The sequence below is a fragment of the Thalassophryne amazonica genome, unplaced genomic scaffold (assembly GCF_902500255.1).
Source record: "Thalassophryne amazonica unplaced genomic scaffold, fThaAma1.1, whole genome shotgun sequence".
Taxonomy (NCBI): Eukaryota; Metazoa; Chordata; class Actinopteri; order Batrachoidiformes; family Batrachoididae; genus Thalassophryne; species Thalassophryne amazonica.
The window spans coordinates 179,993-192,872 of record NW_022986273.1 but is presented as its reverse complement, the minus strand read 5'-3'; positions in this window follow the sequence as shown (position 1 = coordinate 192,872).

Genomic DNA, 12,880 nt, shown 5'->3' with positions numbered 1-12,880 from the left:
TGAACTATGACTGTCTCTAATAAACTATTAATCAACAATAATGTTTATGTTATTTCAGGCAGCTGAATGTTTTGAACTATGATAGTCTAATAAACTATTAATCAACAATAACGTTTATGTTATTTCAGTCAGCTGAATGTTTTGAACTATGACTGTCTCTAATAAACTATTAATCAACAATAATGTTTATGTTATTTCAGGCAGCTGAATGTTTTGAACTATGATAGTCTAATAAACTATTAATCAACAATAACGTTTATGTTATTGCAGTCAGCTGAATGTTTTGTACTATGACTGTCTCTAATAAACTATTAATCAACAATAACGTTTATGTTATTTCAGTCAGCTGAATGTTTTGAACTATGACTGTCTCTAATAAACTATTAATCAACAATAATGTTTATGTTATTTCAGGCAGCTGAATGTTTTGAACTATGATAGTCTAATAAACTATTAATCAACAATAACGTTTATGTTATTTCAGTCAGCTGAATGTTTTGTACTATGACTGTCTCTAATAAACTATTAATCAACAATAATGTTTATGTTATTTCAGTCAGCTGAATGTTTTGTACTGTGATCGTCTCTAGCAAACTATAAATCAACAATAATTTTTCTGTTATTTCAGGCAGCTGAATATTTTGTACTATGATAGTCTCTAATAGTCTTCTCATTTTGTTCTGTATGCACCACTCTGCATTTAATCATTAGTGATCGATCTCTGCTCCCCTCCACAGCATGTCTTTTTCCTGGTTCTCTCCCTCAGCCCCAACCAGTCCCAGCAGAAGACTGCCCCTCCCTGAGCCTGGTTCTGCTGGAGGTTTCTTCCTGTTAAAAGGGAGTTTTTCCTTCCCACTGTTGCCAAGTGCTTGCTCACAGGGGGTCGTTTTGACCGTTGGGGTTTTTCCGTAATTATTGTGTGGCCTTGCCTTACAATATAAAGCGCCTTGGGGCAACTGTTTGTTGTGATTTGGCGCTATATAAATAAAATTGATTTGATTTGATTTGATTTAATAAACTATTAATCAACAAAAATATTGATGTTATTTCAGGCAGCTGAATGTTTTGAACTATGATAGTCTCTCATAAACTATTAATCAACAATAATGTTTATGTTATTTCAGTCAGCTGAATGTTTTGTACAATGATAGTCTCTAATAAACTATAAATCAACAATAATATATTTGTTATTTCAGGCAGTTGAGTGTTTTGAACTATGATAGTCTCTAATAAACTATTAATCAACAATAATGTTTATGTTATTTCAGGCAGCTGAATGTTTTGAACTATGATAGTCTCTAATAAACTATTAATCAACAATAATGTTTATGTTATTTCAGTCAGCTGAATGTTTTGTACTATGATAGTCTCTAATAAACTATAAATCAACAATAATATATTTGTTATTTCAGGCAGTTGAGTGTTTTGAACTATGATAGTCTCTAATAAACTATTAATCAACAATAATGTTTATGTTATTTCAGTCAGCTGAATGTTTTGTACTATGATAGTCTCTAATAAACTATAAATCAACAATAATATATTTGTTATTTCAGGCAGTTGAGTGTTTTGAACTATGATAGTCTCTAATAAACTATTAATCAACAATAATGTTTATGTTATTTCAGTCAGCTGAATGTTTTGTACTATGATAGTCTCTAATAAACTATAAATCAACAATAATATATTTGTTATTTCAGGCAGTTGAGTGTTTTGAACTATGATAGTCTCTAATAAACTATTAATCAACACTAACGTTTATGTTATTTCAATCAGCTGAATGTTTTGAACTATGACACTCTCTAATAAACTATAAATCAACAATAATATATTTGTTATTTCAGGCAGTTGAGTGTTTTGTACTATGATACTCTCTAATAAACTATTAATCAACAATAACGTTTATGTTATTTCAATCAGCTGAATGTTTTGTACTATGATTTTCTCTAATAAACTATTAATCAACAATAATGTTTGTTATTTCAGTCAGCTGAATGTTTTGTGCTGCGATCGTCTCTAGCAAACTATAAATCAACAATAATGTTTCTGTTATTTCAGTCAGCTGAATGTTTTGTACAATGATAGTCTCTAATAAACTATTAATCAACAATAATGTTTGTGTTATTTCAGGCAGCTAAATATTTTGTACTATGACTGTCTCTAATAAACTATAAATCAACAATAATATTTATGTTATTTCAGGCAGCTGAATGTTTTGTACTATTGTAAGGCAAAAGCCATACAATAATTACAGAAAAACCCCAATGGTCAAAACGACCCCCTGTGAGCAAGCACTTGGCGACAGTGGGAAGGAAAAACTCCCTTTTAACAGGAAGAAACCTCCAGCAGAACCAGGCTCAGGGAGGGGCAGTCTTCTGCTGGGACTGGTTGGGGCTGAGGGGAGAGAATCAGGAAAAAGACATGCTGTGGAAGAGAGCAGAGATAAATCACTAATGATTAAATGCAGAGTGGTGCATACAGAGCAAAAAGAGAAAGAAACACTCAGTGCATCATGGGAACCCCCCAGCAGTCTAAATCTATAGCAGCATAACTAAGGGTTGGTTCAAGGTCACCTGATCCAGCCCTAACTATAAGCTTTAGCAAAAAGGAAAGTTTTAAGCCTAATCTTAAAAGAGTCCTATCATAGTACAAAACATTCAGCTACCCCAGTTGCCCCAAGGCGCTATGCCTTGGAGCAACTGTTTGTTGTGATTTGGCGCTATATAAATAAAATTGATTTGATAGTCTCTAATAAACTATTAATCAACAATAACGTTTATGTTATTTCAGTCAGCTAAATGTTTTGTACTATGATAGTCTCTAATAAACTATGAATCTGCAGGAGCTGCAGTCATTCATGTTCAGCTGTGAGTGTTGAACTTGGCTTGGACGAGGGGTTCAGCTTGTGCACAAACCGGAGCAGCACGGTTGCTGACTTTTCTCCGCCTCCTTGTGTCGGAACATGCGGAGTCTCCACGACAAACTGGTGTGGTGGACCCGGTGCCCAGGCAGAGTGGCAAAACAGGAGCTGACAGAGGCTAACGGGGACTACATCTGAGGCTAACGGCCGCTACAACCGAGGCTAGCAGCGGCTAAATCCAAGGCTGGCGGCGGCTACATCGGAGGCTGGCGGCGGCTACAACCGAGGCTGGCAACCACTACAACCGAGGCTGTCGGCCGCTACAACCGAGGCTAGCGGCGGCTACATCACTAATGATTAAATGCAGAGTGTTGCATACGGAGCAAAAGAGAAAGAAACAGTGCATCATGGGAACCCCCCCACAGTCTACGTCTAAAGCAACATAACCAAGGGATGGTCCAGGGTCACCTGATCCAGCCCTAACTATAAGCCTTAGCGAAAAGGAAAGTTTTAAGCCTAATCTTAAAAGTAGAGAGGGTGTCTGTCTCCCTGATCTGAATTGGGAGCTGGTTCCACAGGAGAGGAGCCTGAAAGCTGAAGGCTCTGCCTCCCATTCTACTCTTACAAACCCTAGGAACTACAAGTAAGCCCGCAGTCTGAGAGCGAAGCGCTCTAATGGGGTAATATGGTACTACGAGGTCCCTAAGATAAGATGGGACCTGATTATTCAAAACCTTATAAGTAAGAAGAAGAATTTTAAATTCTATTCTAGAATTAACAGGAAGCCAATGAAGAGAGGCCAACACGGGTGAGATATGCTCTCTCCTGCTAGTCCCCGTCAGTACTCTAGCTGCAGCATTCTGAACCAACTGAAGGATTTTTAGGGAACTTTTAGGACAACCTGATAATAATGAATTACAATAGTCCAGCCTAGAGGAAATAAATGCATGAATTAGTTTTTCAGCATCACTCTGAGACAAGACCTTTCTGATTTTAGAGATATTGCGTAAATGCAAAAAGGCAGTCCTACATATTTGTTTAATATGCGCTTTGAATGACATATCCTGATCAAAAATGACTCCAAGATTTCTCACAGTATTACTAGAGGTCAGGGAAATGCCATCCAGAGTAACGATCTGGTTAGACACCATGCTTCTAAGATTTGTGGGGCCAAGTACAATAACTTCAGTTTTATCTGAGTTTAAAAGCAGGAAATTAGAGGTCATCCATGTCTTTATGTCTGTAAGACAATCCTGCAGTTTAGCTAATTGGTGTGTATCCTCTGGCTTCATGGATAGATAAAGCTGGGTATCATCTGCGTAACAATGAAAATTTAAGCAATACCGTCTAATAATACTGCCTAAAGGAAGCATGTATAAAGTGAATAAAATTGGTCCTAGCACAGAACCTTGTGGAACTCCATAGTTAACTTTAGTCTGTGAAGAAGATTCCCCATTTACATGAACAAACTGCAATCTATTAGACAAATATGATTCAAACCACCGCAGCGCAGTGCCTTTAATACTACCTATGACATGCTCTAATCTCTGTAATAAAATTTTATGGTCAACAGTATCAAAAGCAGCACTGAGGTCCAACAGAACAAGCACAGAGATAAGTCCGCTGTCCGAAGCCATAAGAAGATCATTTGTAACCTTCACTAATGCTGTTTCTGTACTATGATGAATTCTAAAACCTGACTGAAACTCTTCAAATAGACCATTCCTCTGCAGGTGATCAGTTAGCTGTTTTACAACTACCCTCTCAAGAATCTTTGAGAGAAAAGGAAGGTTGGAGATTGGCCTATAATTAGCTAAGATAGCTGGGTCAAGTGATGGCTTTTTAAGTAATGGTTTAATTACTGCCACCTTAAAGGCCTGTGGTACATAACCAACTAACAAAGATAGATTGATCATATTTAAGATTGAAGCATTAAATAATGGTAGGACTTCCTTGAGCAGCCTGGCAGGAATGGGGTCTAATAAACATGTTGATGGTTTGGATGAAGTAACTAATGAAAATAACTCAGACAGAACAATCGGAGAGAAAGAGTCTAACCAAATACCGGCATCACTGAAAGCAGCCAAAGATAACGATACATCTTTGGGATGGTTATGAGTAATTTTTTCTCTAATAGTCAAAATTTTGTTAGCAAAGAAAGTCATGAAGTCATTACTAGTTAAAGTTAATGGAATACTCAGCTCAATAGAGCTCTGACTCTTTGTCAGCCTGGCTACAGTGCTGAAAAGAAACCTGGGGTTGTTCTTATTTTCTTCAATTAGTGATGAGTAGAAAGATGTCCTAGCTTTACGGAGGGCTTTTTTATAGAGCAACAAACTCTTTTTCCAGGCTAAGTGAAGATCTTCTAAATTAGTGAGACGCCATTTCCTCTCCAACTTACGGGTTATCTGCTTTAAGCTACGAGTTTGTGAGTTATACCACGGAGTCAGACACTTCTGATTTAAAGCTCTCTTTTTCAGAGGAGCTACAGCATCCAAAGTTGTCTTCAATGAGGATGTAAAACTATTGACGAGATACTCTAACTCCCTTACAGAGTTTAGGTAGCTACTCTGCTCTGTGTTAGTATATGACATTAGAGAACATAAAGAAGGAATCATATCCTTAAACCTAGTTACAGTGCTTTCTGAAAGACTTCTAGTGTAATGAAACTTATTCCCCACTGCAGGGTAGTCCAACAGGGTAAATGTAAATGTTATTAAAAAATGATCAGACAGAAGGGAGTTTTCAGGGAATACTGTTAAGTCTTCTATTTCCATACCATAAGTCAGAACAAGATCTAAAATATGATTAAAGTGGTGGGTGGACTCATTTACTTTTTGAGCAAAGCCGATAGAGTCTAATAATAGATTAAATGCAGTGTTGAGGCTGTCATTCTCAGCATCTGTGTGGATGTTAAAATCGCCCACTATAATTATCTTATCTGAGCTAAGCACTAAGTCAGACAAAAGGTCTGAAAATTCACAGAGAAACTCACAGTAACGACCAGGTGGACGATAGATAATAACAAATAAAACTGGTTTTTGGGACTTCCAATTTGGATGGACAAGACTAAGAGACAAGCTTTCAAATGAATTAAAGCTCTGTCTAGGTTTTTGATTACTTAATAAGCTGGAATGGAAGATTGCTGCCAATCCTCCGCCCCGGCCCGTGCTACGAGCATTCTGACAGTTAGTGTGACTCGGGGGTGTTGACTCATTTAAACTAACATATTCATCCTGCTGTAACCAGGTTTCTGTAAGGCAGAATAAATCAATACGTTGATCAATTATTATATCATTTACCAACAGGGACTTAGAAGAGAGAGACCTAATGTTTAATAGACCACATTTAACTGTTTTAGTCTGTGGTGCAGTTGAAGGTGCTATATTATTTTTTCTTTTTGAATTTTTATGCTTAAATAGATTTTTGCTGGTTATTGGTGGTCTGGGAGCAGGCACCGTCTCTACGGGGATGGGGTAATGAGGGGATGGCAGGGGGAGAGAAGCTGCAGAGAGGTGTATAAGACCAGAACTCTGCCTCCTGGTCCCAACGCTAGACAGTCACAGTTTGGAGGATCCAAAAAAATTGGCCAGATTTCTAGAAATGAGAGCTGCTCCCTCTAAAGTGGGATGGATGCCGTCTCTCCTAACAAGACCAGGTTTTCCCCAGAAGCTTTGCCAATTATCAATGAAGCCCACCTCATTTTTTGGACACCACTCAGACAGCCAGCAATTCAAGGAGAACATGCGGCTAAACATGTCACTCCCGGTCTGATTGGGGAGGGGCCCAGAGAAAACAACAGAGTCCGACATTGTTTTTGCAAAGTTACACACCGATTTAATGTTAATTTTAGTGACCTCCGATTGGCGTAACCGAGTGTCATTACTGCCGACGTGAATTACAATCTTACCAAATTTACGCTTAGCCTTAGCCAGCAATTTCAAATGTCCTTCGATGTCGCCTGCTCTGGCCCCCGGAAGACAATTGACAATGGTTGCTGGTGTCGCTAACTTCACATTTCTCAAAACAGAGTCGCCAATAACCAGAGTTTGATCCTCGGCGAGTGTATCGTCGAGTGGGGAAAAACGGTTAGAGATGTGAACGGGTTGACGGTGTACACGGGGCTTCTGTTTAGGGCTACGCTTCCTCCTCACAGTCACCCAGTCAGCCTGCTTTCCCGACTGCCCGGGATCTGCCAGGGGGGAACTAACGGCGGCTAAGCTACCTTGGTCCGCACCGACTACAGGGGCCTGGCTAGCTGTAGAATTTTCCACGGTGCGGAGCCGAGCCTCCAATTCGCCCAGCCTGGCTTCCAAAGCTACGAATAAGCTGCACTTATTACAAGTACCGTTACTGCTAAAGGAGGCAGAGGAATAACTAAACATTTCACACCCAGAGCAGAAAAGTACGGGAGAGACAGGAGAAGCCGCCATGCTAAACCGGCTAAGAGCTAGTAGCTGCGCTAAGCTAGCGGATTCCCAAAAACACACAAAGTGAATAATGTGCAAATAATCCAGAGGTGATTCAGCAGAAGGAGTGCCCCAATCAAGGCACCAAACAGGCCATGAAGCAGCACAGGCAACGCACGACAACAGCGAACGCACGACAACGATGCTAAAATAGAATAAAAATAAAAAAATAAAAACGAAAGTGTTAGCAAGCTAGTTAGCTTGCCAACGCTAATGAAATTTAGCTGATAAAGCTAACTATCAAGACACTATATCAGACTGTCATACTATTCCAACCAAAGATAGTAAAAATAAACTATCTACCATTATTATATGATTTACAAGCAGAAAATACAAAAATGAATTATTAAGACAGGCAAAGATTCTGAATGGAACAAGTGTCTATATAAATGAGCATCTAACGAAAAAAAATGCAGATATTGCTAGGGAAGCAAGACTACTAAGAAAACAGAAACACATTGTTGCTACATTGGTCTGGAACTGTAGGGTGTGGATCAGAGTGAAAGAAGGAACAAATGGTATACAAATCAAAAACATGGAGGACCTTACAAAATACAGACCTGAATAGACAATTAAGTATGACACCAGTTGGTAATTTGACCAACAAAAATCAGATCAAACATGGAAACTGATGATAAAATATATGACAGACACCAACATTGATGAAAGTATATTTGACTTAAAAACAATTGGTTGTGAGTATTATATGGAAGAACAGTTAAATAGTGAAAAATTACAGAAGATACCCTGTCACTTATACATATAAACAGCCGAAGCTTGTATTGTAAAATGTCAAAAATAAAAGATTATTTAAATCAGTTTTAAAATAGATTCAGCATTATTGCAATCACAGAATCTTGGCTTAAAGATGACCTCATGGCTGATGTTCAAATGGAGGGATATGAGCTGTATTTTGTAAACAGAAGAGATAAAAAAAGGCGGAGGTATTGCTTTGTACACAAAAACAGATCTGACATGTACAATTGTAGAAGAAATGACAATTATAGATGATGTCATAGAAATTGTACATGAAACATTTAAGAATATTCTAATCAGTTGTGTATACAGGAGCACCAGACTCTTGCGTTGTGAAATTTACAGATAAAATAATAGAATTATTCCATCAAATCAAAAACAAAACGCTTTTTATGTGTGGAGACTTTAACATTTATATAGAAAGCTCCAGTTGCCAAAGAACAAGTGATTTTGTGAATTCAGTGTATAGTTTGGGTTTATTCCCCTTGATAACAAAACCAACCAGAATTACATCGCAAAGTGTAACTGTAATTGACAATATATTCACAAATAGAACAGATGAAATTATTAAGAATGGGATCTTGATGACAGATCTTAGTGATCATTTGCCAGTTTTTTCAATATTTAAATACAAAAATTGGTACAATAAAAAAACTGTTGTAAATTTTAAAAGAGATAAGTCAGTAAAAGCCTTAGAGGCATTAAATTATGACCTTAAAAATCAAAAATTGGGAAGAAGTTTATGTCGGTGACGTTAACATAGCATATAATTCATCTATGAAAATACTGATGAAATCATATAATAAAAACTGTAAATTAATAAAAATTAGTAAGAAAAGAGTAAATGAACCATGGCTGACTAAGGGAATAAAAAATGCTTGTGTAAAGAAAAACTATTTATACAGGTGCTTTTTAAAAATGCAAACAAAGGAAACAGAACACAGATACAAAAAATATAAAAATAAACTATTGAAAATAATTAGGAAACAAGAAAAAGATTATTATAGTGAACAATTAAATAAGAGTAAACATAATATAAAGGCAACATGGGGAATTATAAATAGTGTGATTAAAAGTGATGGAGCAAAATCAACTTTTCCAAATTACTTTGTCAAGGAAAATAAAGAGATATATGACATAAAAGAAGTTGCAAATGAGTTTAATGATTATTTTTCAAATGTGGGATCAAGTCTGGTGGGAAATAAACTAATAGTAGAAGATAAATTAAATACACTTGTAAATACGGTCAATAGTATTTTCCTTGACAATGTGGAAAAAGATGAAATAAGAAATATTGTAAAAAACTGTGTAAGCAAAAGATCAACTGACTATGAAGATTTAGACATGATGACTGTAAAAAGTATAACAGAAACTGTTGTTGAACCATTCACTTACATTTGTAATCTGTCTCTGTCAACAGGAATTTTCCCAGACGAAATGAAAATTGCCAAGGTAGTCCCATTATATAAAAATGGAGACAAACATAATTTTTCAAATTACAGGCCAGTGTCATTGCTTCCACAGTTTTCTAAAATTATGGAAAAAGTTTTTGTGACAAGGTTGGACAAATTCATTAAGAAACATCATATTTTAAATAATGCTCAGTATGGATTCAGAACAAAACATTCGACAGCTATGGCAATTATGGAATTAACAGAGAAAATATCAACAATAATAGATAATAAGGATTATTTTGTAAGTATTTTTATCGACCTGAAAAAAGCTTTTAATGTTATCGACCACTCAAGATTGCTTCACAAGTTACAACAATATGGAATTAGAGGTATTGCACATCAGTGGGTAAAAAGCTACTTAGAAAATAGAAAACAGTTTCTTCAGATAAATAATACTAAATCAGAATTGTGTAACATTATTTATGGAGTACCACAAGGGTCGGTACTTGGACGCAAACTGTTTATTTTGTATATCAATGACTTTGTGAATGTATCTAAAGTACTTGGCAGCATATTATTTGCTGAGGATACAACATTATTTTACTCTGGATCAGATATACAGGAAGTAGTACAAGTGATAAATACAGAGTTGGAAAAAGTTAAACACTGGTTTGATATAAACAGATTGTCACTAAATCTTAATAAGACAAATTTCATATTGTTTAATGACAGAGTGGAAAAAAATGATGTGTCATTAAAAATAGATGGAATGGACATACAAAGGGTAAAAGAAACAAAATTTCTAGGAGTCATGATTGATGAAGATCTTACATGGAAGTCACACATAAATTACACAAAAGGAAAAATAGCGAAAGCCATTGCTGTTTTGCATAAAGTAAAATTTTCATTGAATAGTTATAGTTTATTAACATTGTACAATTCATTGTTTGTCCCATATTTAACTTATTGTGTAGAAATCTGTGGATCAACATGTAAAACTTATACACAACCATTACTTATTCTGCAGAAAAGAGCTTTAAAAATGATTAGCAATAGTCGTTTTAGAGATCCATCTAGTCCATTATTCATTAAGTATAAGGTACTTAAATTTCATGATTTAGTTGATTTGAAAATATTACAAACAATGCACCAAGCTAATAATACCTTACCAATAAACATTCAAAATATGTTTGAAAAAAGAGTAAATAGTTATAATTTGAAAGGAATAGACATCTTTAAAAAACCAAGATTCAGAACCAAAGTAAAGGAACGGAGTATTGCAGTGAATGGTGTAAAATTATGGAACAACCTCAACAAAGAAATCAAAGAATCAAGGTCGCTTAAATTATTTTAAAAACGTATTAAACTAGATCAATCAATCAATTTCAATCAATTTTTTTTATATAGCGCCAAATCACAACAAACAGTTGCCCCAAGGCGCTTTATATTGTAAGGTAAGGCCATACAATAATTATGTAAAACCCCAACGGTCAAAACGACCCCCTGTGAGCAAGCACTTGGCTACAGTGGGAAGGAAAAACTCCCTTTTAACAGGAAGAAACCTCCAGCAGAACCAGGCTCAGGGAGGGGCAGTCTTCTGCTGGGACTGGTTGAGGCTGAGGGAGAGAACCAGGAAAAAGACATGCTGTGGAGGGGAGCAGAGATCGATCACTAATGATTAAATGCAGAGTGGTACATACAGAGCAAAAAGAGAAAGAAAGAAAGTGCATCATGGGAACCCCCCAGCAGTCTACGTCTATAGCAGCATAACTAAGGGATGGTTCAGGGTCACCTGATCCAGCCCTAACTATAAGCTTAGCAAAAAGGAAAGTTTTAAGCCTAATCTTAAAAGTAGAGAGGGTGTCTGTCTCCCTGATCTGAATTGGGAGCTGGTTCCACAGGAGAGGAGCCTGAAAGCTGAAGGCTCTGCCTCCCATTCTACTCTTACAAACCCTAGGAACTACAAGTAAGCCTGCAGTCTGAGAGCGAAGTGCTCTATTGGGGTGATATGGTACTACGAGGTCCCTAAGATAAGATGGGACCTGATTATTCAAAACCTTATAAGTAAGAAGAAGAATTTTAAATTCTATTCTAGAATTAACAGGAAGCCAATGAACAGAGGCCAATATGGGTGAGATATGCTCTCTCCTTCTAGTCCCCGTTAGTACTCTAGCTGCAGCATTTTGAATTAACTGAAGGCTTTTTAGGGAACTTTTAGGACAACCTGATAATAATGAATTACAATAGTCCAGCCTAGAGGAAATAAATGCATGAATTAGTTTTTCAGCATCACTCTGAGACAAGACCTTTCTAATTTTAGAGATATTGCGTAAATGCAAAAAAGCAGTCCTACATATTTGTTTAATATGCGCTTTGAATGACATATCCTGATCAAAAATGACTCCAAGATTTCTCACAGTATTACTAGAGGTCAGGGTAATGCCATCCAGAGTAAGGATCTGGTTAGACACAACATGAGGATTTTACAAATCAGCATTTCACTCAATAAATAAATAAATAAATGTTATTTTACTATTTTACTATTTTATTTTAGATGTATTAAGTAAGTATGAAACTATGAAATAAGTCAGTGGGTTGTGATAAAGTCTAAAATGTAATCTGTTAATAATGTCTAAAATGTTTTAAGTCTAAAATGTAACCTGTTAAAAATGTAATATTTTAAATAATGGCTAAAATTATGAAATAAGTCAGTGGTATGTGATAAAGTCAAAAAAATGTAATCTGTTAAATAATGTTGAATAATGATGCTTAAAATTGAAAGATTGTATTGTAAAAAGGGGCAGAAAATATAAGACATGTTCTTCTCTCTGCTCCTTTTCATTCAGCGTCTTGTAATGTATTCATTTCTGCTTTTCTATGAATGAAATAAATATATAAAAAAAAATGAATCAACAATAATGTTTGTTGTTTCAGTCAGCTGAATGTTTTGTACTGCAATCACCTCTAGCAAACTATAAATCAACAATAATGTTTCTGTTATTTCAGTCAGCTGAATATTTAGTGCTATGATAGTCTATAATAAACTGTAAATCAACAATAATGTTTGTCATTTCAGTCAGCTGAATATCTTGTACTATGATAGTCTCTAATAAATTATTAATCAGCAATAATGTTTATGTTATTACAGTCAGCTGAATGTTTTGTACTATGGTTGTCTCTAATAAAATATAATTCAACAATCATTTTTCTGTTATTTCAGTCAGTTAAATGTTGTTCAACTGTGATACTATCTAATAAATTATCAGTCAACAACAATGCTTGTTATTTCAGCCAGTTGACGATCATAGTACAAAACATACTATGATCATCTCTAATAAACTATAAATCAACAATGTTTCTGTTATTTCAGTCAGCTGAATGTTTTGTACTGTGATAATCTC